Consider the following 1477-nt stretch of genomic DNA (forward strand, 5'->3'; position numbering starts at 1 on the left):
ACAGCCGGTGTGACTGATTTTCATTAAGATATGTTGTTACTTGGATAAAAGCTGACTTCTACAGTATATAGCTATTGTCCTTGTGGAAAAATGCTCTCTTAAACAAACTCTAGAATTTGAGTAGCACTGTGAAGTCAGAATGCCAAAGATTCTGCTGAGTGTACAGTGTCCTACATTGATTAGGAACACTGAGCACTAGAATTCCTCAGGAGCAAAGCCACTGTAAATTATGCAAAACGACTAGCAACGTAGTAAAAATATTCTGCTTTGGTAAGAGCAAAAAAGTGTTGCCGTTGAGGATGTTCTTTTCCTATATCAGCAAGTCCAGATGGGCTTCTTTTTTTGTTGCTCGTGTTTTCTTCTAGCATATTTGCAGAAGTCTGAGCTCAGAGTGGGATGTTGCGCAGCACAGCAGAAAGAAAACGGTTCAAAATGTTTGTTTATGTACATTTCCTTTTGTACCCTGCAATGAACATTGCAATAGATTACAGCGGTTCAGAACCACACGCATGACCATCTCTCTAAAAAGCACATGCAAAAAAGTAGCGAGAATAAAAATGCCATCTAATCCCAGCAGACTAAAATCTCGGTTAAACAGAATGGATTGACCCAACGGGCGGGTAAAATACTTTTTGTCTTGGAGGATATTTTGAATCCAGGTGACAAACTGAACCTTTCCAAACTGCATTGAGTTTTTGGTTTCTTAGAATCACCGAACAATGCTGAGTGCCATGCTGATTTTACTGTACTGAAAAAGAGAAAGGAAGTATGCAGATTTATTTTATTATTTATTTTAAACACTATTTATGGGACATATTACCAAAATTGGGCCAATAATGAAATGTGTGAAGGAACTGGGGGTGAATTCACTGAAAATCCTTGTCATTATATACAGTACTTTACATGGCTGTCTATTTGTATATATTTTAAAAATTTATATATGGATGTTTTATGATGGTCTATACTTATAATGTCTATTAAAGGTTTGGCAAATTAAGTAAGCTTAAAGTCAAACCAGGTGATAGCAAACACACATGCACAGCTGCACTCCCAAGGCTGGAGGGAAGGACCACAGATGGTTCAGCTGCCTTATCCAATCGACACTCATTGGCAAGCCAGAAGTGAGGGCCAGAATTAATCAAAGCCATTTTGTAGAATTTTGTACCCTGAAAGGCTCAGTTGCCTTGCCTCTCTTGTGGTAAAAACCTTCCTGTTTAGGCAGGTGTTTATTTTATAAGCGTTTGCTTGAGACTTCAATTTTCCTTTCTGCTGCTCTTGTATCTGCTTTTCATTATAATGCATTCCTTTGGAATTTTATTTATTGTTGGTTTTAATCATTGTCACCTGCCCTGAGTGGTGTATTGGTACCAGGAATAAGGCAAGTTTATACAACAGGCAGGGCCTAAACAATGTCTTAACGAAGTCTAGTGTTTGCAAACCCTTTTATGGAGGTGTGCAGTGGTTGCTTAAGGTAACA

The 1477-nt window shown here is 38.2% G+C and overlaps 1 long non-coding RNA gene across 1 annotated transcript; it reads left to right on the forward strand.

The window, feature by feature from the left end:
• Positions 1-200: 200 nt before the first annotated feature.
• LOC309371574 lies at positions 201-573 on the forward strand. Its single transcript, XR_014169213.1, has 2 exons — positions 201-270; positions 366-573. It is a non-coding gene; the product is annotated as an uncharacterized lncRNA (long non-coding RNA).
• Positions 574-1477: the final 904 nt, after the last annotated feature.

The sequence above is a fragment of the Podarcis melisellensis genome, assembly GCF_964234715.1.
Source record: "Podarcis melisellensis genome assembly, chromosome: 6".
NCBI classification, from domain to species: domain Eukaryota; kingdom Metazoa; phylum Chordata; class Lepidosauria; order Squamata; family Lacertidae; genus Podarcis; species Podarcis melisellensis.